Source organism: Aotus nancymaae, unplaced genomic scaffold (genome assembly GCF_030222135.1).
Source record: "Aotus nancymaae isolate 86718 unplaced genomic scaffold, 86718_ANA_hifiasm-v0.15.2.pri h1tg000003l, whole genome shotgun sequence".
Classification (NCBI taxonomy): domain Eukaryota; kingdom Metazoa; phylum Chordata; class Mammalia; order Primates; family Aotidae; genus Aotus; species Aotus nancymaae.
Genome location: NW_026988414.1, coordinates 29,191,553 through 29,216,394, shown reverse-complemented (window position 1 = coordinate 29,216,394; position 24,842 = coordinate 29,191,553). Strand labels below are relative to the sequence as shown.

At 34.3% G+C, this 24,842-nt stretch overlaps 1 long non-coding RNA gene across 1 annotated transcript in view; it reads left to right on the top strand.

The window, feature by feature from the left end:
- Positions 1-3,500: 3,500 nt before the first annotated feature.
- LOC135274863 (uncharacterized) overlaps positions 3,501-24,842 on the top strand; it is a 120,801-nt gene continuing 99,459 nt past the window's right edge. The window contains exon 1 of the long non-coding RNA XR_010342579.1: positions 3,501-3,582. This is a non-coding gene — a long non-coding RNA (uncharacterized LOC135274863). The remainder of the gene's footprint in view (positions 3,583-24,842) is intronic.

Genomic DNA, 24,842 nt, shown 5'->3' with positions numbered 1-24,842 from the left:
GCATAGGCAAAGGATCTTAATAGATCCTTTTCCTAGGAAGGATTACAAGTGATCAGTAAGAACATCAAAATATGCTCAACATCATTATCTAGCAAATAAAAATGAGACATCACTGTATACCCACTATGATGACTATAATAAAAGAGAAAGATGATTTTGAGAGTTTGTAAAGATGTGGAGAAACTGAACACTTCCTACATATACTGCTGGCATGGGTGCGAAATAGTGAAGATATTTTGAAAAATGGTCTGGACTTCCTCAAGAGCCTAAACCTGGAGCAATGCAACTTCTAGATGAATACCCAAGAAAAATAAAAACTTATATCCACATTGTATATGTGAATATCAGAACATCACATTGTTCCCCATAAATGTATACAGCTATAAATCATCAATTTAAAATAATATTAATAAATAAAATGAATAAATTTTAACTCCCCAACCCCAAGGAAATTATCAATGACAAAAAACCACATATACACACAAAAACTTGTGTGGATATTAGATGTTCATATTAGAATTATTCATAATAGTTTATAGTAAAAATAACCAATTGCCACTATATTAGTCCTTTGTTTTATCTCTATGAGAAAACACTTGAGGCTGGGTAATTTATAAATAAAAGATTTCTGACTGGCTCTTCGTTCTGCAAGCAGTACAAGCATAACACTTTTATCTGCTAGGCTTCTAGTGAGGCCTCAGGGAGCTTTGACTCATGGCAGAAGGGGAAGCGGGACTAGGCATATTACATTGAGAAGTTGGTTACCACCTGCGGAAATCTGACCTGTAGACCCTGACTTAAGGATGGATGAATGAATGCAGTATTACACCACTGCAGTGTTTTAAGTGGGATAGGGATGGGGGGATGGCCTTGGCTGCTTTTAGAGAGTGAAATGCAACCCATTGACCAAGACCCTTTGTCCATTACACGTTTATTCCCTTAAGATTTTACAAGATAGGTTTTAAGTTAACACACTTCTGGATAATTAACATAGTTAATAGAATGGTTTTACAACTGGTAAAAGCTTTAGGTTAGGGGTCCAGAGTAAATGCTATTAACAGGTAATTCCCCTTTGATCTTTCAGGGAGAGGGTCAGCCAGCACAAAATTAACATGAGTAAACAAAGTGAAGACAAACGGGTGTGGGGTAAGGCCTTTGATCAGTCTCTATCTTTTTCCTATGCTAATGTTAATGAGGTGGCTGCCTTCAACCTGCCTCAATAAAACCTCTGAGCCTTCCAAAGGGTTTTAGACTATAATCTAAAACTTTCCCTAAATATTTTCTGTAATATTTTGCCGACCACCCCGAGTGAATAGCAACATTATATAGAGAAGGAGCAAGAGAGATATGCAGAGTAGCCAGGCTCCTTTAAACAATCAGCTCTCTGGCGAACTCAGAGCAAGAACTCACTCAGTACTATGAGGAGGGCACCACCTCCATGACTCAAACATTTCCCACTGGACCTCACCCCCAACATTAAGGATTACATTTCTTTTTCTTTTTTTGAGACAGAGTCTCACTCTGTTGCCCAGGCTGGAGTACAGTGGCATGATCTCGGCTCACTGCAGCCTACACCTCCTGGGTTCAACAGTTCTCCTGCCTCAGCCTCCCAAGTAGCTGGGATTAGAGGTACCTGCTACCATGCCTAGCTAATTTTTTTTATTTTCAGTAGAGACAGTGTCTTATCATGTTGGCCAGGCTGGTCTTGAACTCCTTACCTCAAGTGATCCCCCCACCTCGGCCTCTCAAAGTGCTTGGATTAGAGGCATGAGGCATCAGGCATGAGCCACTGTGCCCAGCTGGGAATTACATTTCAACATGCGATTTGGAGGGAGAAAGCATTAAAACCATATTAAGTCTCCAAACTGACACAGTGGGTAAATAAAACGTGTTATATACAATGGGACATTAGTCACTCATAAAATGAAATGTAATATAGGTACATGCTATTATGCAGATAAACCTTGAAAACACTGTGCTGAAGACTATGGAAGTGGGCTTTATAGTTATTCCTGTTGTAGAAAAACCCAATGCTTTGACAGTCTCATCAGCTTGCCCAAAATACACAATAAGCAAGCAGCCGAGCTGCCTTCTGGTTCACATCCCTTGTACTTTCCTACACGTCTCATTGTGAAATCACACCTTCCTTTTAAAATTTTTTTTAAGAAAAATTCACTGAGTGTCCTGATTGCAGAATGTCTTACCTAAAGTTGGTGAATATAGTAGACAGTATATTAAACGAGTAAGCTGTAGATCACTGGTAAAAGTTTGCTCTAGGTGTAATGGTTCAGAAAGAAATAGAATACATACATATTCCTTTGACGCTACAAGATACAGACTTTAGAGCATTGATTAGACTTGACCACTGATACAGGATCTCTCATAGCCTAAGCTGTAAAAGGCAGCAAACCTACGTTTCTAAGTCTCTTTAATATGTATAGATGCTAACATTGCAAGGGCTAAAACAATCATCAGATTTGTGGCCTACCTCCACGAGAAAAAGAGTCAGTCAGTAGCTACGTCCACTCTATGTCTTTTATATATCTGATACTAACTTATTTATCTTTCTGATAATAAGCCAAGATAAAAGCAGCTTTGAAATTAGGCCAGGTTCTCCTATTTACGAATCTGAAAATGCTTGATCACTTGGAGTTTAGTCAGTTTTATTTCAAGTCAGAAATCAGAAGTGTTTGCAACAATTCTGACCACAAAGCAGCTTTCAGACTAAATAACTATTCAGGTGAGATTGATTATGAATTAGAACCCTAGTATTTGTATGTCTGCTGTAGTTAATGATAGGAGCAAAGGATAAGTGAAACATATCTTTTTCCACTGTGTTCAAAAGCAGGAAAACTGTCAAAAATAAATGGAAACAAATACTTCTTCCAATTTTGCTTGGAGAAAATTGGACAATGAATATTTATTGACAATAAAAATTGAGCTGTTTGCCCAGATCCAAGATAAATGTTGGTTCTTCACTCGGAAGTAAAAAGTATTAATACTGTTTTAACCTTTCTGAATGAAAACATCAGGAAAAAAAAAAGCCTGTCTGGATTCTGGAAACAGCAGTATAATCAGTGCTTGATGTGATCTCCTTTATGTCTAAGTGGCGTAAACAAAACATTTTCCGTTTATGTCTCTTACAGAAGTTTAGAATGTTGCTGTCTAGAATACCGATTTCTAACAGGTTAGAAATGTAGACCTGACAGTGCCACCAAATGCTCACAGTCTGAATGCGTGCTCCGGCATCTATTCTGTTAATAATCCTAATGAAATTCATACAAAGCAAAGAAGAATAGGTAAAATTCAACACTCTTATTTTCCTGGCTCAAAAATAATTTAAAATTTCTCAAATTGGATCCCACTATTGGAAAATACAACTATAAGAAAAAAATGAGATTTTTGTGTTAAGCAGTAATTCATCTGCTTACTATTGCTAAAAAGTCACAGCTGTGTAAAGTCTTAACATTTTCACTATTTTTTTCCTCCAAAGGAGGCTAGTGATGCTGAGTGCTTGCCCTGAAAATTCAAGAACAGGAACATGTTACTGCACTTGGATCCAAGTGGCAGATCTGAAATAAGGTAAGTAATCAAAGGGAGATGTTTTTATTTCCACCTTGCTGTTACTGCATTTTCAGCACCTTCCTATCCTCCATGCTGGTCTCAATTCATGACACTTAATCCCATCCTTTTGATAGATGGTTTGCTTTTGTTGTTACTGTTATTATTTATAAGAATCATTCGAAACTATTAAAAGGGAATTCATTGTATGTGTCAGTTATAAACAGGCACTCATTGATTCAGTAGTTCATTAGCCTTACTCTTAGCATGTATCAGGCAGAGTGCTTGGTAAATGAACAACTTTATTGAGGAAAATAGACCCTTTCTTGACTGCATTTGTTCATGAATTATATCAATAATGTTTTTGTTTCATTTTTTGAAAGATTTTTATTTTTAAGAGCTATGGAAGAAAAGGAAAAGAGATTCATTCATTCCATGCATCCATCTGCAGAAGCAATAAATAGCATTATTCTAAATCTTGCTCTGCCAATTAACGGGTAATATAAACCTTTGGCAAATTACAAACTCTCTTGGTCTCACTTTTCTCATTGTAAAATTGGCATAAAATTAGGAGTAATTTCAGCCCCCTTGAATTGTAGTGACACACAGACACATACAGACATGGAAAAAAAATAATAGTGACATCTAGGCTTTTCTATAAGGATTGAATAAGTCAGTGCATGTAAAGGGCCTAGATTTGTATCTGGCATATAGTAAGTACTAATATTTTAGCTAATATTATTCACCTAATAACATGTTCTTAATAGATCTGCTATATGTTCATATTCTATGTAAAAAGGCTAATAGTAATTGTCCTATCCTATTAATTAATTCCATGACTTAATTAGCTAATTAGACAGTTTGCTTAGTTCTTTACATACATTAGTTTACTTCATCTATAATAGAGTGGGAGGCAGTGTTATCTTCATTAAGAAGTGAACTGAGACAAGGGAAAGTTAATCAGTGAACAAATATTCCAACCAGCGTTTTGTGATTTTTAAATCCAGATTAAGATAAGGCTGTGCCCCCACTGAATCTTAGTCAAAGGTTAGAAAACTAAACCCTAGAAGACTCAATCTTCTGCAGGGTAAAATAGAAAAGCAAATAATTGTACAATATGGTAACTATAGTAAGAGTATACTCACAAGGTGTTTTGGGAGCACAGAACACATAGGGATTAAACTGTTTTTCACTGGGGCTTGGATGACCCTTAGGTTCAGAGATTATATTTCAACAGAGTACACAAAATTATGTCAAATAAAATATTAGACTTCCTATTTTTTCAGCCCATAGATGAAAGAATAAATAACCCAGTGTCTTTATGTCATTAAGCAGTCAGAGATGATATTTTTGATAACACAAGTAGCAAAATACAATATTCTAATTAGCAGAGTAACTGAATAAATACTACCTGAATGGTCATTTTTCTAAGCGGTACAGTTTCATTTTATGTTATTTCACCCAGCTCACTCCAACATTTCAATCACACACACATCTCTTTTGGCCAGCACCACTCACACATTATTGTTATCTCCTATTTGTATCATTTCGTACATTTTCAAATTATCCTGTTTGCAACTATTGACCCCTTTGATTCAGCCGAGCCAGAGTGACATTTCTAAAATGTAAATCTGTTCACATTAGCTTATAACTTAAAGATCCCCCAACCCTTGTCTACAGAATAGGTCTCATCACTCTGGTGGGATTTTCAAAATTCATGATCACCTTTCCCTTTCCTATCTGTTCAAATTCATCTCCTTTTATGACACACATACACCTTATATTCCACCCATAGCAGATTCAGTTCCTAAAATGTTTGAGTTGTCATCATCCTGGCCAGTGCAGGGCATGCAGCAACTGATAAATATTGTTGATCAAAGATATAGATAGAAGGAGTAAGCCCATGTGGTGCATCCTAATTAATTAATTTCATAACCATTGAAGAACTTTGCCTCCTCTACCTCAACGGAGCATTTTAATTAATACTATGGCACATGACAGGGCAGGTTACAACCCAGCTAACTGGTTTAGATTCCATACTTGACCACCATGCTACACCACATCTTAGAACGGAATACAAACCAAACAAATAAACAGAGAGTAACAGTGTTACTGTTTCCTGAGGGACATTTTCATCAATACTATGCCCTGAAACAAACTACTAGAAAGAGCAAATATTTATTTTTTTAAGGCAGAACATAATTTTTCCTTACCATCAATTACTTCTGTCCAAGTTGAAATACTGTCTATGCAAGTTAGGTTACTTTAGAGTTTACTCACTTGTTGCCAGTGATCACAGAAAAAGTTGGTTGCAGTGGATCAAGCATATCCTTGACATTGAAAGACCTTTCATAGCACACACTCATGAATGGACCCTTGAGTTTTTACGATAGGAAAGTGTTTCTGAAGCCGCCACATCAGACAGCGTAACTTCCTATAGATATTAGGTAGCTTGGCTTTTCTCCAACACTGTTACTCTCTGTTTTTTCGCTTTGTATTCCATTCTAAGATGTGGTATATAGCATGGTGGTTAAGCATGATATCTAAACCAGCTGGCTGGGTTGTAATGCTGCCCCGTCACGTGCCAACAACATGAACTTGGGAAGGTTAAACACTCTGAGTCTCAATTTATTCATTTATAAATTTGGGACAACAACAGCATTCATTCTTTACTACTGCCTGAAATATAGTTATTTATCATGAAGAGCAAGATATTTTTACCTACCCCTTGCAATCCTACAAAAGCAGATACCCAGCACATCAGAATCATTCCTGCTCATAAGGTCATGTCTGGGGCTTACACTCCAGAAGCACACTTTGCACTGGGAATAAGAAGAAGGTATAAACGTTTACTTTTATAATGTGACCAAACTTTGTGCCTTGAAATATATATAAAAGTAAAGATATTGTTGGGCCAGGAAGAGAGAGATTGTCTTTGTCTTGGGAAATTCTGGTTGATAAATTTAAACTAAATGGTAGAACTTTAAAATATTTGGATATAAAGAAGAACAGCATTCCATGCAAAAAATACACATATGTACAATATATAATATTATGAAAAATATGCATACACACAAAGACTGGAACTGTCGGGAGTGGTCTAGAAAACAGTGATCAAATTTGGCTGAAACAAAAGGAAGGAGCAGGGATGTTGCAAGGACTAGAGGTTTATCACGCAGGTTTTAAATGCCAGTCCTTCAGAATTAAGTAAAGATTGGAACTGAGTTTATACCCTAACTAGCTTTATGGCCCCAAGCAAGATATGTATTTTCTCTGCCTTATTTCCATATCCGAAGTGTAAATAATGTTACTGAATTTATTTGTAAAGTGCTTAACACAGTGCTTGACCTGTAATTCATAAGTAAAAACCATAACACTTTTTCTCCTTTTTCATAGGTATAGAATATTTGGTCTTTTTGGTTAAAAACTTGGAAGATTCCAGATAGAAATACATAAAATGACACAAAGAGATCTACATATGCTGACTGTCTCCTGTTTGCCTCTGTAGATCCACTTTTCATGTTACTGCTCCCTGCTCTGTGCCCCGAGAGGCTGAAATTTACATACTGCATTGGGGTTTACTTGTCCATTGGTTTCATGATGCTTTGGGCCAAAAGAAGTCTTGGCATGAGATAGGAGGGAGGAAGAGGAGCTAATTCAAGTCACTGATTATCTTAGTCTCCACTCTGCCCCTCTGTATAGGTCTGCTTCAGTCTGGCAGCATCCCTTCAGAGACAGATTTCAGCTGTCAGATGACCCTCTCCTTACAGCCATTTTTGTTATTTACAATATAATAATGTGTCTTGACTTGCCAAATCAATAATATCCTTAGTCTCTTCTCTTGAGGACCCAGTGTCTTAATGAAATCCTGCCATCACTACCTTTTGGGTACAATACTATACAATGTGGTTTTTGGTTGATTACATCTTTGTGGATAGACTTTATCAAACCCTCCTGAAATTGTTTTTGAATATGTCTCTGGATCTTTGAGAATCCTATATAATACACGTGAATGTATTAGAAAAATGTGATTGCATATATATTCAAAACAAAATGGAAATAAGAGCCATATAAAAAGAAGGACATGATTTTTTTAACTGAGAGATTTTCATAGAGAACTGGAATTTCTTATATATTTTCAAATTTTTTAGTGTATAATTGTATGCAAAGATTAGTATTAGTGATTGAAGATAAATTTTATATATACCATGAATGTTTTTTTAAACTAAATATTTCTTCCATTTTTAATGATTGTATTTCTGAAATATATATGTCTAGTTTTGTTTTCTTAAAGCATTTAGAAAATTTACTTTCATAAGATTTTAATTCTCTTGAGTTTAGAATTATAGAAAAAATTAATGTGATTTTCAAATATAACCAGGCTGTCAACTGTCAACTGGGCAGCATTCCTGAAGACAACACTTTCTGTTAAAACATGAGATTACAGCATATGGGCTCCTAGAACATTTAAAAAAAAAAACCAAAAAACTTTACTAAGAATAAGTTCTGTGCATTATGGTTAATGTTTTATTCTATGGATTGTACTTAAGTTTTCACTTTAAATGTTTCTTATAAGAAAATATCACATTTAAAAATAGGTCAGGTGTGGTGGCTCATGCCTATAATCCCAGCACTTTGGGAGGCTGTGGCGGGCTGATCACTTGAGGTCAGGAGTTTGAGACCAAATTCAAAAATTAGCTGGATGTGATGGCGTGTGCCTGTAGTTCCAGCTACTTGGAGGCTGAGGCAGGAGAATTGCTTGAACCTGGGAAATGAAGGTTGCACTAAGCTTAGTTCGTGCTATTGCACTCCAGCCTAAGTGACACAGCGAGATTCCATCATCTCCAAAACAATAACAACGACAAATTTAAAAATAGACTAATTGGTAATTTTTATGAATGATAATCCAGAAAAATCAAGTTAGTCATTGAAATAAAATTGTTTTTTACCCTACTTTCCAGGGGTTCTAGTTAGCTATCATCCATACATACTCAAGAGATGCAGCATCAGGAGTACACTCTATTTTTGAACCTGCTTCTGCCTTTAAATACTATGTCCTCTCTAGTCTGCCTTGATAGGCAAGGCTCAGCCACACTTTGAAAGCACACAGAAAGTCCAAAGGCTGCTAAGTCACCAAAGTCCAAAATTTTGTTGGATAAAAAGAGAGAGTCCCTGCCAATTTCATTTATCATGTTTAAAATGCTTTCTTTCTTTTCATCAAAGCAAGCATTCTTTGGTCCATTCTTGTGCATGAAGAGAGAGAAATACTGCTCTGTAGTAACAGTTAAACCTGTCTTTCTACACTGTTAGTGGTACTGTAGATTTTTCTCATGACTTTTTAACACTCTTCATTTTTTGTTCTTGTCAACCACTGATCTCATCTTGGAAGCAGATGAGATGCTTATTTAATGCCTAAGAGAGAGAGTTTCATACCAATGTGGTAAAGGAATGCTTTTTAGTCTGAGTAAAGGTAATTGTTTCTAACTTTCCATATACTTCAAATATACTGAGTCTATACCTATACAACTCTTTACAACTCTTTAAAATTTGCCAAATAGTAGATCCTATTTCTTCTTTAAGAAGGAGTAATGTAGACATAAGACAAAGACCTTAAAAGAAAATTAAAACTTGATAAAGAAATTTTGAACATATTTTTGAATGATCATGAGGCATTACTTTATAAACAGTAACTTTTCTGTCAAGAGAATAATTCATTATCCTGGGTTATTTATAGAGTCAAGAGAAAATAATCATGAACAAGCTGTAAATGAAATGAAATCTGTATTAGTCATGGTTCTCTACAGGAACAGAAGTAATAGTATATATGTATGTATGAAAGGGAATTTAGCAAGGAGAACTGACTCACACGATCACAAGATGAAGAAGTCCCACCATAGGCCATCTGCTAGCTGAGGAGCAAGGAAGCCAGTAGTGGCTCAGTGCAAGTCCCCAGATCTCCAAAGTAGGGAAGCCAACAGTGCAGCCTTCAGTCTGTGACCAGTGGCCTGAGAGCCCCTGCAAACCACTGGTATAAGGGCAGGAAGTATCCAGCACAGGAGAAAGATGAAGGCTGAAAGACTCAACAAGTTAGCTTTTTTCACCTTCCTCTGCTTGCTTTTTCTAGCCACACTAGCAGTAGATTGCATGGTGCCCACCCACACTGTCGGTGGGTCTTCCTAAGGAATGTGGGTGAGCATTTCTGAGGGTGGGTCTTTCTCTCCCAGTCCACTGATTCAAATCTTAATCTCTTCCAGCAATACCAAGAAACACCAAGATACACCCAGAAACAATACTTTGCATCCTTCAATCCAATCAAGGTGACACTTAATATTAACCATCAAAGAATCTAAATGAAGCTAATAGAAAAGATTATTAAATTTTCAAACTGATTTTGTCTTTTTCTAATTTAGGTCAAGGAAGAAGAAAATATTTTCAAAAATTATGGTTGCCCATTTCTAATATTTCATATTTGAAGGCATGAAAATTTATTTCTTCCTTGTCTTTTTCCTTCTCCTCCTTGAGTAGGGCAGATGTATATTATATCATTTGATTAAAACTATTAGATTTTTTGAATGATTTAGGAAATAATAAAGAAGATAAAATTAAGAGAGACAAAATTAGCTACAAAGATGGATTCAACTTCATCCGTCAGTCAAAGTCAAAACTCAAATTAGAGGCCCAAAGCTAATACTTAATTTCAAAGGAGTATATAATGCTTCCCCTTCTCTGACATATACCATCACATTAAGAAAACCAGTATAATAGCAGACATTATAGCTAAAACAGACAATTAAAACAAGAGAAGGCAGACAAAATGACAAAGATGAAAAAGACACACAAAAAAGTACAATGAACAGAAAGCAGTTAAAAAACATGAGATATTAATTATATCAATAAGTACCTTAAATGTTTCAATGAGCACTTCAATTGGTGTCTAAAAACAGAGTTTGTCAGAGTCTGCAAGAAATATAGTTGTTTGCTTTCTTTTCTTTTTTTCTTTTTTTAAGATGGAGTCTCACTCTGTTGCCCAGGCTGGAGTACAGTGGCATGATCTCGGCTCACTTCAACCCCCACCTCCCGGGTTCAAGCGATTCTACTACCTCAGTTTCCCAAGTAGCTGTGATTACAGGCGTGTGCCACCATGCCCAGCTAATTTTTGTATTTTTAGTAGAGACAGGGTTTCACCATGTTGGCCAGGCTGGTGTCAAACTCCTGACCTCAAGTGATCTGCCAGCCTCAGCCTCCCAAAGTGCTGCGATTACACGCAAAAGCCATGGCACCTGGCCAAGAAATACAGTTTTAATATAAAGACATAGATTAAGGAGAATGGTTGGGAAACATATATTAACACTAATCAAAAGAAAGCTGAAGTAGTTATATTAATTTCATACAAAACAGACTTGAGAATGTGGGAAATTATCAGGGATAAAGACATACATTACATGATAATAAACATGTCAATTTTCTAAGAGGATATAAAAATTCTTAATGTTACCTACCTAAAAATCAGAAGGTTAAAGTACATGATACAAAAACTGATAGAACTGGAAAAAAAAATGAAAAGCCCATAACAATAGCTGAAGACTTTAATACCTAGTATCCATGATTCACAGATCTGGCACGGAGTAGTAAGTCAGTTTGCATATAGCTGAATTGAATGATACCATCAAACCACTGGTTCTCCTGGACATTTGAAGAAAATTAATCCATCACCAAAATGCACATTCTTTTCAAGCTTACATGGGACATTCAGAAAAAATAGATCGTATTCTGTATCATAAAATACAACTTTACAAAATTAAAAAAAATAAATTTTATAAAGTATGCTCTTTGGCCACAATGGAATTAAAATAGAAATGAATAACAGAAAAATAGCTGAGAAATCTCAAAGAATTTATATATTAAACAGCACAATACTAGAAAACATATGGGTCAAAGAATACATATAAAGGGAAATTAAATATTCTGAACTAATGAAAATGAAAATATACCATCAAAATTTGTAGGATGCAGCAAAAGTAGTGCTTAGAAGGAAATTTATAGCATCAAAGGCATATATTAGAAAAGTGGAAGGATCTAAAAATCATTAATCTATGCTTCTACAATAAGAAACTAGCAGAAGAAAAGCACCTAAACTTAAACCTAAAAACAGCAGAGTAAAGTAAACAATAAAAAATTACAGGAGAAATCAATAAAATTAAATCAGGAAATCAATAGAGAAAGTTGATAAAATCAAAAGTGGTCCATTAAAAAAAAATCAGCAAAAGTGATAAAGCTCTAGCCAAGCTAATGTAGAAAAGAATAGTGAAGACAAAAATTATTCACACCAGACAGACACACAAAAAGATTTTATTTCTACTGATCCCATGGACATTAAAAAGATAGTAAATATTATGAAGAAATCTTTGTTCACAAATTTGATACTCTAGATAAAATAGGACAATTCTTTGGAAAAAAAAAATCTATCAAAGATTACAAAAGAAAAGATAAATTATCTGAATAGGCCTGTATCTGTTAAGAATTGAATCAGTAGTTATCAAATTTCTAAAGAAAGCATCAAGCCCAGATGGTTTCACTGGTGAATTCTACCAAACATTTAAGGAATAAATGACACCAATTCTCTACAACTGAAACAAAAACTCCTAAGACAGGAAAGAGGAAATATCTTAATCAAAAGAGTTGCCAAAATAGGAAATAAAATTTTAAAATACAAACATGATCATTGTTAAATAAATTCTAGAACATTTTTTGAGAGAGGTGTGGCAGAGGAAACAAAAGTAATAAAACAATTAGTTCTTAGCTAAGTTATTGAAGCATAAAAATAATGAAGGATAAAACACAAATTCACATAGCTTCAATTATAATTGAGAAAAGTATCCAAGGTAGAGATCAATGTAAAAGACTTTTAGGGGAAAATTTGCAAAATTAATATAATGAAATATTAGAATGAGACTAAAAAATTATTTTTATCAATAGTTTGTCTAGAAGACATGGTGGATATAAAATCACGAACAAAAATAAAATTACATTGGAAGAAATTAAGAAAGTTTTCCAAGATCTACACAAGTAATATGAAAAAGGATTCAGTGGCAGATGGGATTGCAAGCAAATATGTTCAAAACTTCATAAGCAGATAATTACAGTATCATTTATAACATTTAAGGGCATAGAAAACATAAATATTTTAGAACATATTTTATGTAATTAAAATGATCTGAAACAAAACTTTTAAAAAATAGCTGAAAAATTAAAATGTTATAAAAGCACATTTCTGAAGCTACATATGTGAAGATATTAAACTATCTTAGAACTACCTTTCATATATATTATAAATGCATATATTTATATACCTATTATAGCTATATTCATATATATACCGATATATAGTTATATTTACATATATACCTATATACAGGTATATTTATATATAAGTGTATATATATAAATATAGGTCTATTTATAGGTATAAATATAGGTATATATAGGTATATTATATATATTATAGGTATATATGATAGGTATTTAAATATAGGTATATTTTTATATATACCTATATTTATATATATTATATACCTATGGTATATAAAAAAAACCTATATTTAAATACATAAATATTTAAATACCTATACTTAAATATATATATTTATATATATTATATATCTATGGTATATAAATATACCTATATTTAAATACCTATCATATATACCTATAATATATATAATATACCTATATATACCTATATTTATACCTATAAATATACCTATATTTATATACAAACCTATATGCAAGTATATTTATATATAGGTATATATATAACTATATATCAGTATATATATAAATATAACTATAATTCATATAAATATAAATATTTAAATTATATATGGGTATATATATAATTTGAATATTTATATATATGATAGGTATATTTTCAAATATAAATATAATTTGAAATTATAAATTGTATTGAGTTATATAAACACTTTAAGTGAGAAAAAAATTACAATTGGTGTCAAAAAGAATCTGATAAATTTGAGAATCTATTCTTAATTGTAAAAGTCTGTATTACAGAGGATTATATGAATATGCCCTTATCATGTTAATAAATACATATATAAAAACCAAGAATATTAATGTCAGACTGCAGAATCATCTCCCCTAACATTCAGATTAAATTTCAAAACAAGATGAAAAATCCCACAATCGCCATTAATATTTCAGTATTGCTTTTTCTGAATTAATTAATGATTGCAGCTGCTTAGTAGTTAAAATACTGGTACCCATGAAAGATCATGAAAATTCAAAGGAGAAATAATTGTAAAGAGAAAAATCAAGATTACAATATAGCCAGTCATTTTTTAAGAATTAGCAACCTTCCAGCAAAGTGCTATTTTACTTCAACTTGGTAGCTTGAATTCTTTTAGGGACTAGAATTAGCTTAATTTATTTATGGAGTCATAGTCTAACAGCTAGAGAAACTTTCTTTTGAAAAATACGATTCTTTTTGCCAAATCTCAGTTGCTCCATCTGTGAATAAAGAAAACAATGCCAATGTAGAGCTCTGAGCAGTCAGAGAATTGGAGTATTTCCTTGCAGTCTGCTCCTGAAACTTCTTCCAGACATCCTTTGGGAATCAATGATACTACCTGGCAGATGCCTGTGATCTGGGAAGTCTTCAACCTTGGAGCTGAGTGATGCTGACACTTAGTGCTGGCAAAGAATACAACCATCCTATTAAATGTCCAGAGAGCAAAGCTAGCTAGTTCTCTACACAACGCTCCTACATATCCATGAGGAATTTTTAGAGGAAACTGAGGCAGAAGGTATCTTTTGAGTCTACATGATAATAGAATATGTATGAAATATGTTTATTTCTGCTTATTTGTAAACCTCTGGCTCACTGATGAAGGAATAATTATACAAAATAGACAATATGAAATAGCAAACTATTTTGCTCATTGTTTTTTAAAGAAATTATAAGGTATAAATGCAGAGTTTAAAATTAATTTATGTGATAGTAATGATCAAGTAGAGATGTGTGATTTAATACAGTGATCTATCATGCAAAGATAAACAAGACCACAGTCAACATGTATGATTATTAAACAAATTGAGAGGTTCTTTCAATGTGGTAAAAACTGTAAAGTTTTACTGACAAACTTATAGAAATGTAAGTGATAAAAGTGTATCACCAGGGAAAAGTGTACATTTCTAATTTTTTTTAGAATTAACTATTGAATAAAATGGCAAATTTATGACCAAAATATTGAATCTATTATGGTAGACAGTCAATTTATTTGGGGATTGATAAATTCCTGTTTTCTTTGTTAACCATATAATGAATAAGAAACCATTTAATATTGGATTTGTATTAGGAAAATGAGAATTATAAAATACTTACCTATAAATAATACTGATGTATAGTTAAAAATCTTTATTTCAAATGGTAAGAATAAATAATGACAAGGCTTAGCCCTGATGCCCCAGATTCCAGGTCTACTTAACTGCCAAGCTGTCCTGAGGCCTCAGGTTAGAGACAGGCTCCAGTCAACACAGACTTTCGGCCTACTTCTCCACCATGCTGACGTCTACAGCCCCAGACTCCAGGTTAGAACCTGCAGACCCAACTTCTAGCTCTGCACTAGCACTAACTAGGCTGACACTTGCACTAGACCAGTACCAGTGACTCTGGCTTTCTTCTAGTTCTCATAGACCCAGGTTTCAAGCGCGTCCCATTGCCAGACAGCCCCGGGCTCCAGGCTGGTTCCCATGTTCCCAGGCTTCAGCAGATCCAGGGTACACATCCATCCTTGTATACTCAGGCACCAGACCAGACTGCTCAAAAACTTCAGCAGCAAGTCTGCCTGCAGATGTTTCCAGACAGTCTGTCCAGAATCTCTGGGCAGGCACCTGAATATGTGAAGCAAATACTAACGGAACTGAAGGAAGAAATAGACAGCACTATAATAACAGTAGAGGTCTGCAATAAACCATTTTCAATAAGAGAGATTTCATCCGATCAAAAAAAAAATTAGTAAAGAAACAGTTAACTTGAACAACACTATACACCACAAGAACCAAACAGACACATATAAAACATTCCGTCCATCAGCAGCCCCATACATGTTCTTTCAAGGGTACACAGAATGTTCTCCAGGATAGACTGACAAAACAAGTCTTAATAAATTTAAGATTGAAATCTTATCTTTTTTTTTTTAACCACAACATGAATTAACTAGAAATCAGTAACAGGAAGAAAACTGAAAAATTCACAGATTTGTGTGAATTAAACAGTATACTCCTGAACAACAGTAAATAAATCAAGATGAAACTCAAAAAATATCTTGAGGCAAACAAAAATGAAAGCACAACTTGCTAAAACTTATCTGATACATAAAAAAGAAAAAACAGGACTAAGAAGAAAGTGCATAGTGAAAACCAATGCCCACATTATGAAAAAAGAAAACCTCAAATAACTAACTAAACTTTACAACTCAAGAAACTAGAAAAAGAAAAATAAACTAAGCACAAATTCAGCAGAAGAAAGAAAATAAAAAGGATCAGATCACAGGTAAATGAAATAGAGACTACAAAAACAACAGAAAAGATAAATGAAACTAAGAATTGTTTTTGGAAATACAATACTGACAATTTTTTTACTAGACAAGAAAAAGAAGACTCAAAGAATATTGTAAATGAAAGAGGAGACGTTAAACTGATACCACAGAAATACAAAGGATCGTAAGTGACTATGATAAAAGTGTATGTGCCAAGAGATCAGATAACTTAGAAGAAATGGATAAATTTTTGGAAACTTAAAACCTACCAATATTGAATCATGAATAGAAAATCTGAGTAGTCTAACAATTAAGGAGATTGAATCAGTCAGCCATCAAAAAATAAATAAATAAATAAATAAAGAGGGAGGGAGGGAAAGAAAGAGGGAGGATAAAGCCCCCAAAAACCCTGGACCTAACTTCTTCACTGATGAATTCTGCCTAACATTTAAGGAAGAATTAATGCTAATCCTTCTTATAATCTTCCAAATAATTGAGGAGGAAGGAACATGGAACACTTCCAAATTTATTTCATGAGGACAGCATTATGCAAAGCCAGACAAGGCCACTAGAGAAATACAGGCCAGTATCGCTGCTCAATATAGATGAAAAAATCTTCAACAAAATACTTGAAAACCAAACTCCACAGACATTAAAAAGATCATACATCATGACCAAGTAGTATGTATCCCTGGGATGCATGGATTGCTCAACATATGTAAATCAAGAAATGTGTTATACCACATTAACAGAATGAAGGATAAAAATGATGTGATTATCTCAATAGATGCTTTTTCATTAAAAATTCAAAGCAATAGATTTTAGGACTTAAAACAATTTTGTTGTTCTTTTGAAAGGAAAAAAAGTATAGAACAACCAAGAGAAATTTGAAGCTATTATAACAAAGGGATAATATGCTACCATTTATTTTTAAAATATAAAAATTTTAGAACACAATAAAAGGAGAGAAACAGTTCTGAGTGTATATAAAAATGTAATAAACTATGCATTTATACTTTTTAATTAGTGGGGAAATTATGAAATATTTCCAAAATTCTTTTGAAATAATTTTTTATCCTTTAATTGAAAAAATTCTTATATGTTTATTTCAATATAAATGCCAAAAAAGTGTGAGATGGAATAATTTCTTAAGACAAAAAGAAAATGTTGAAAGAATTTAAAAAGACACAATTTTAAAATATGTGTGTATATCATAATACATATGCTAAACCATGAAGAAAAACGTTTCAATGATCTTCTTTAATAATACAAATGTCTACACTTCTAAACAACCTCTAATTTTTTTTATAATGTAACATATGTACCAGACGGCATTGGCTTCATAGAGATATAAATATCTAAGAAAATGTATAAGAAAAATGAGCATCAATAAATAAGCAACTAACAAAAATTATTTGTATATATTTATATTATTAATTACAAATTAAAATATAGGACTTTTGCATATACATTCATCAGAGATACATTTTTGTTCTGTCTCTGTCAGGTTTTGGTATCAGGATGTTGGCTTTATAGAATGAGTTAGGGAGGTGTCCCTCCTCCTCAATATTGAGCATAGTTTCAGTAGGATTGATTCCAGCTCTACTTTGTACATCTGTTAGAACTGGGCTATGGATCCATCTGTTTTAGAGATTTTCTTGCTTGGTAAAATTTTATTACTGATGCAATTTCAGAATTCATTATTAATCTGTTCAGGATTTTAATATCTTACTGCTTCAATCTTGGGATGTTTTATATTTCCAGGAATTTACTCATTTTCCCTAGATTGTCATTTTGTGTGCAGAGAGATGTTTATAGTCATCTCTGAGGATCATTTGTAATTCTTTGAGATTGGTTGTAATGTCATCTTTGTCATTTTTATTGTGCTTATTAGGACCTTTTCTTTGTTAATCTTGCTAGGAGTCTATCAATTTTGTTTATCCTTACAAAGAACCAATTACTTTTCATTGATCTTTTGTATGGATTTTTGAAAATTCTCAACAAAACACTAGCCATTCAAATCCAGGTACACATCGAAAAGTCAATTCACCACAATCAAGTAGGCATTATTTCTAGGATCCAAGGTAGGTTCAACATATACAAATCAATAATTTATATGATTCACTACATAAGTAGAATTAAAGAGAAAAACCATATGATCATCTCAACAGATACAGAAAAAGCTTACAATAAAATCCAACATCCTTCACAATAAAAGCCCTCAACAAACTAGGCAATAAAGGAATATGCCTCAAAATAATGAGTCATCTATGACAAACCCACAACCAACACCATACTGAATGAGCAAAAGCGGAAAGTATTCCTCTTGAGAACTGGAACAAAACAAAAATACCATCACCACTACTACAGAGTATATAGTACTGGAAGTCTTAGAGCAATCAGGCAAGAGAAAGAAAGAAAAGGCATCCAAACAGGAGAAAAACAAACAAGAAAATAAGAAACGACTTCTCTTTGCTGAAGATGATTCTACACTTAGAAAACTCTGAAGGTAACCAAAAGGCTTCTTTAACTGATAAATTGGTTCAGGAAAGTTTCAGGATACAAAAATCAATGTAGAAATATCAGCAGCATTTGTATACACCAATGATTCTCAAGCTGACAGCCAAATCAAAAACACAATTCCATTTACAATAGCAACAAAAAAAACCAAGGAGAACTACAAAACTCTCCTGAAAGAAATTAGAGCTGACACAAACAAAGAAAACCATTCCATGCTCATGGACTGTTGGAATCAGTATTATTAAAATGACCACACTAACCAAATAAATGTACATATTCAGTGTAATCCCCATCAAACTAATTATGTGTTTTTCACAGAGTTAGAGAAAAACCATCTAAAATTTATATAGGACCAAAAACTAGCCCAAACTGTGCAAGCAACTGTAAGCCAAAAGAATAAAGTCAGAAGCATCACTTTACTAACTTCAAATTATACTACAAGGCTATAGTAACCAAACCAGCATGGTACTGGTACGAGAACAGATATATAGAGCAATGGAGCAGACTACAGAACCTAGAAATAAAGTTGCACATCTACAACCATCTGATCTTTGACAAAGTCAACAAAAATACACAATAAGGAAAGAACTTTCTATACAATAGATGGTGTTGGGATAACTGGCTATCCGTATGTGGAAGAATCAAACTGAACTCCTGCCTATCATCATACACAAATATTAACTCAAATGACTTAAAGACTTATGTCAGACCTCAAACTATAAAAATCCTAGTAGAAAACCTAGAAAATACCCTTCTTAACATTGGCTTTAGCAAATAATTTATGGCTAAGTCCACAAACGCAATTTAAACTAAAACAAGAAAATGACAAGTGGGACCTAACTAAAGAGCTTCTGCACAGTAAGAGAAACTATAAAGTGAGTAAACAGAAAGCCTAGAGAATCAGAGAGAATATTCACAAACTATGCATCTGACAAAGGCCTAACATCCAGATCTTAAATCAACAAGCAAAAAATAAAAAATCCCATTAAAAAGGGGGCAAAGGACATGAACAGACACTTCTCAGAAGAAGACATACAAATAGCCAAAAAACATAGAAAAAACTCTCATTATCACAAAGAATCAAAGAAACACAACTCAAAACCATAATGGATATCATCTCATACCAATCAGAATGGCTTTTTTAAAAAAGTCAGAAATAACAGATGTTGGCAGGGCTACCGAGAAAAGGAACACTTATCTACTATTGGTGGGAATGTAAATCAGCCGCTATGAAGAGCAGTTTGGAGATTTCTCAAAGAACTTAAAAGAGAACTACCACTGGACCTAGGAACCCATTACTGTATACATACCCCAAGGAAAAGAAAGCATTCTACCAAAAAGACGCATGCATATGTTCATCACAGCACTATTCACAATAGCAAAGACATAGCACCAACCCAGGTGCCCATCAACAGTGGAATAAGAAAAATATGAGACTATATATGTATAATATAGACACACACACACACACACACACACACTATGGAATACTAAGCCATAGAAAAATAACAAAATCATATCCTTTGCCAAACAGAGACACCAGGAGACACCAAACCTGCCAAAACCCTGCCCTCAGACCTCTAGCATCCAGAACTATGAGAAAGTAAATTCTGTTAAGTCACCAGGCTATGGTTTTGTTGTGGCAGCCCTAGCAAATACTATTTCATTTTTTAAAAACTTCATTTTTTCATTAGGAGTACATGTACAGGCTTGTTACAAAGGCATATTGCATGATGCTGGGGTTTTGAGTATGATTGAACCCATCACCCAGGAAGAGAGGACAGCACCCACTAGACTGTTTTTCAGTCCTTATCTCTTTCTTTTACTTCTTTCTCTTTTATTCTCTGGTGCCTATTGTTCCCATCTTTATGTCCATGTGTACCAAATGCTTAACAGTGAGAATATGTGGTATTTGTTTGTTTCTGTTAGTTTACCTAGAATAATGGCCTCCCTGATTCATGGTGTGCAAAGGATATGATTTTGTTATAATTAGTTTACATAATTTATGTATAATCCATTGAACTAAACTCCATACAATCTTTACAACCAGATTAGAAGAGAATACTTACTGATTCATGAAACGGATGTGTTAAAAAAATTCCAGTTAATAATAATAAGTTCTAAACTGATAACATATATGTATATGCTTTTCTTTCTGTAGTAGGGGGTAAGATGGATTTCTGCTATTTTGGTGGTATATTTTTATATTTTTCCCTCTGTCTATTTTTGTGTTTCCACATTTGCTTTACAGAACAAATGTTACTTTCTTTAATTCAAAATAATAATTACCATTATCAGTAAGGGAATATGAAACAGAGTAAGAAATGAAAAATTATTTGCATCATTCTCATCAGAATATTCATCAAGTATTTCCTACTAAACAAACAATTAGGTATTGACAGATATCATATGAAAATATCATTCAAGCCCAGGCAGAGTGATTTGTGCTTTTAATCCCCGCACTTTGGGAGGCTGAGGGGAGTGAATCATTTGAGACCAGAAGTTGGAGACCAGCGTGGACGACATGGTAAAACCCTTTGTCTACTAAAAAATACAAAAACCAGATGTACCTGTAGTCACACCTACTTGGGAGGCTGAGGCAGGAGAATCGCTTGAACCTGGGAAGCAGAGGTTGAAGTAAGCCGAGGTTGCACATATGCACTCCAGCCTGGGCAACAGAGCAAGACTCTGTCTCAAAAAAATAATAAGAAAGAAAAGAGCATTCAAGGATCTTCTAAGTCTTGCTTTATATATAAAACATAACATAGTCTATAAAAATTTGCAAATATCACAAATATCAAAATAGTTTAAAAACTTCAGAATATTTTCCATTGCCTGCTTTTTGATAGGTTCACCAGGCAGGAATTATTAAAACATTTGTTCCACATTGCAACATGTTTTTAAAAAACACAAAATTAAATGTAAAATCAAGAATGGCCAGCCAATTTTATTCTCCTTCTATCCCCTTTCTTCTCATTTATCTGCTGTACTAAATCAATCTAGGACTTTTCAAGTCTTATACAACTTTAAAATTGAGATGTAACTCTCATACCATAAAAATCACCATTTTAGGTGGACAATTCACTGGTTTAGAGTAAATTAAGAGACTTGTGAAACCATGACCGATCTAATTCCCAAACATGTTCAACACCTTCCCAAAAAATCTCTGTATCTATTAGCAGTCATTTTTCACCCCTAGTCCCTGGTAACCAATAGTAGACGTATTCTTCACAGATTTGCCTATTTGGAACATTTTCTATAAAATGAAATCATGCAGTATATGGCCTTCTATGTCTGCCTTCATTCACTTAATATGTTTTTAATGTTTATTCATATTGTAGCATGTATTAGAATTCATTCCTTTTTATATCTGAATAATGTTCCATGTATGGATATACCACACTTATTTAGTCATTTATTGATTGATGAATATTTGTGTTGGTACAAGTATTTGGCTGTTGTAACACAACTACTAAAAAAAGACAGAGAAAAAATAGCATTTTCTATTTCATGTGTCTCAAGACACACATGAACACACTGATGTCCGTTGGTAGTCTGATTGAGAATACAGTAAATTTACAGATGTATTTTGCAAAAATGAACATCTTCACAATGTTGAAACTTCCTTAATCTTTTGTGTTTTTTTCCATAGCTGTTCTACTTCTGATATATTTACTTTGATAACACAATTTGTTAGCTGAGTTTTACACCCCACTTTTCTCAAAATGGAAACACATGAGTTATAATGTTTCCAAATGCTATCTCACAGTCTTCACACTTGGGGAAAAATATGATTAATATTCAGATATATGTTCCTCCTATAGTTTTAAACCTGGCTTTATTAGTTTCCAGAATATTAACTGTTCATGAATGTATTTCTTTTTTTTTTTTTTTTTTTTTTTTTTGAGACGGAGTTTTGCTCTTGTTACCCAGACTGGAGTGCAATGGCGCGATCTCGGCTCACCGCAACCTCCGCCTCCTGGGTTCAGGCAATTCTCCTGCCTCAGCCTCCTGAGTAGCTGGGATTACAGGCACGCGCCACCGTGCCCAGCTAATTTTTTGTATTTTTTTAGTAGACACGGGGTTTCACCATGTTGACCAGGATGGTCTCGATCTCATGACCTCGTGATCCACCTGCCTCGGCCTCCCAAAGTGCTGAATGTATTTCTAATAGTACCTTTGTTACTCAAGTTTCTCATTCTGCCTGTAAATTTCTTTATGATTCGTGTTCAATAATGAAGCCACTTCAAAATTGCCTCGACGGCAATTATTCCTGGGCAATATTCGTATTTACATTATTTGATCTGTAAGTTTGACTTTTCTTGTCTTTCATGAGAATTTTCCTAGATTACCTGTTTTTAACACTTTATTTTATTGTTACATTTTTCACTTAGATAATATCTTTTATTCTTATTTTGATAACATCTATGTATCTCTTGTAGTATTATCTTCCTTACTTTGATACTTTTCCCCTATCTTTCACTGTGATGAGATCAGTGCCTGTCACTATAACCTGTCACTGTTTTCAGTGAACACCTATTGATTTCTGTGCTCCTCGTGTTCTTAGGTCCCTCAGGGGTTGGTGGCTGTCCTCTGCCTCTTCGCACATGGGTATGTGCATGGCTTGTGAGTACTAGTACTTTTTCCTATAGTTGTATTTTGGAAATTCATAGTCCTTTTTTGATTGTTTGATTTAACCTAATTCCCTTTAAGTAGGAAATAATTCTTTTTTCGTCTCTATGAAAAAGAGTCACTTGTTTACTTGATTAAGCAGAAATAAAATAAGCAGCAGAGGAACAATTTTAAAGTCCAAAGAGACACCAACTTTGTTTCAAGGCTGTAGTAGCTGATACAGCATCTGCTCACTACCTTCCTCAGCCTTCTCTGTGAACCACAGTGACACCTTCAGAAGTCTGTTAGCTAACACAGGAGTTTTGTTTTTTTTTTTAAACACCTTTCCATTGATTTTTCACCTGCTCCTTGCTGTCATATGTCACAAGTGGCCTGAGATAGCAACATTTCAGATTCAAGTGAAAGCCAGAAGCGAAAAACAAACAAAAACCAACTTTTGCTTAAAGGTTTGTGGGAAAAGCTTCGTTCCACCCATTCACTGAATTGATGGGATTCGCATTACCACAGCAATGCCTATTTACAAGTATCAAAGGCAGTCAGCCCTACGGAAACAAGTAGCAGGGAAACCAACACACAAGAAAAAGAAAGATGGCAGCCAACAGGGCAGACTGGCTTGTAGCATGGTTTCTGTGTCCAGGAAGGGTTAATCTGATAGTGCATGTTCCCTCATATCTTGTCTATCTTAGACAAATACAAATTAAGAGACTTAACTTGGTTATTTTAACATGAGGCCACATGCCCATGTTAATACTCCCAATTCTGTGCTTGCTTTTCTTAAATAGAAAAATAAAATAAAAGGCCACTGGGACATTGCTCTACAATTAAAAATTAAAGCATTTTTGATGACTGGGCTTGCAGGATTTATAAAATATACTTACAACCCTCCCACCCACCCAAGTATACCTAATAGGCTAGTTAAAAATAATACTCCTTATCCCCCGCCTCACCTGCATTGATTTTAGGAGAAAAGGGAAAAAAAGAAAGAAATCTTATCACCCTAAAAACAAAAATAATAAAAAAGAAACGTTGAAACAAGAAAGTTCCTTATCCCCATATGCAGGGTGTGTGATTGGGCTGTGGCTGTCTGTTTTGGTGCCCCACAGCTCAAACCTTTAAGAGGAGCAGACAGGTGGTCAAGTCCTTGGGAGCATCGGCTCTAATCTCATGGCAGCATCTAGGGCTGCATGTTACAGCTCTCGAAGGCCCAGTGGGTGTGTGTCACAGTGTCCTCTTTCAGCTTAGTTGTCTGCAGGCAGCTTGTGCTAATCAGCTCAGTTGGACCCTCTGTGTTTTTGCAAGGACAGAAGGCTTTCTTTATCATCTCCAAGTTCATGCTCTAGTATACCGAGAAAACTCAGATCATACGTGGGCTTGGAGAATGAGTGCAGAGTTTTACTGAGTGGTGGAAGAGGCTCTCAGCAGATGGATAGGACGCCAGAAGGGGAATGGAGTGGGAAAGTAGTCTTCCCCTGGAGCTGGTCCTCTCAGTGGCCTGGCTCTCCTTTCACTGCCCTTGGCTCCACATTGTTCCATCATCAGTCCCCTTCAGGTGTCTGTTTGTGTGCTCTTCTGCCT